Consider the following 552-nt stretch of genomic DNA (forward strand, 5'->3'; position numbering starts at 1 on the left):
TTGAGATCAGCTACTCTTGCTGTCAAAGATGACTAGGGCGGGCTCTGGTGAGAGTAACAGTGGCTTTGCAAGACTTGAGAGTCAGGGGCTCCAGGCCTCAGCTAATGAGAACAACTTTGGCTTGGATGGAGATGTCTTCAGTGCCTGCCAACAACGCTGCTCCTCCCATGTTTGTCTTGCTTCTATTGGATCGTCAAGGAGGCACAAGAACAGGCAGCTTTTTCCTTGCTATCTTGACACACTCAGGTCTAGATACTGGTTCTCAGGCAGAAACAAAGTCCTAGTGCTAAAAATCTGGCACACACAGAGCAAAATAGCCCCAGCCTTGGACCAAAAGTGAGCATGTTTTCCCAATCAACACTATTGTATTTAGTGGCCCTTGGACCAAGTCTCACAACTCACTGACAAAAGGGAAGGGAAAGTTTGCTTGGAAGGGCAGGAAAAGCAGGGAACCAATTGGAAGACTTGAAATAGTGCCAGAAGGCTAATCCTAAAACTCCAGAGACCACAGGGGGGTGTTGAAGGTAGAGAGGAATAGGAGGGGTTCCCTAG

The sequence above is a fragment of the Mastomys coucha genome, chromosome X, assembly GCF_008632895.1.
Source record: "Mastomys coucha isolate ucsf_1 chromosome X, UCSF_Mcou_1, whole genome shotgun sequence".
In the NCBI taxonomy this organism is placed as follows: domain Eukaryota; kingdom Metazoa; phylum Chordata; class Mammalia; order Rodentia; family Muridae; genus Mastomys; species Mastomys coucha.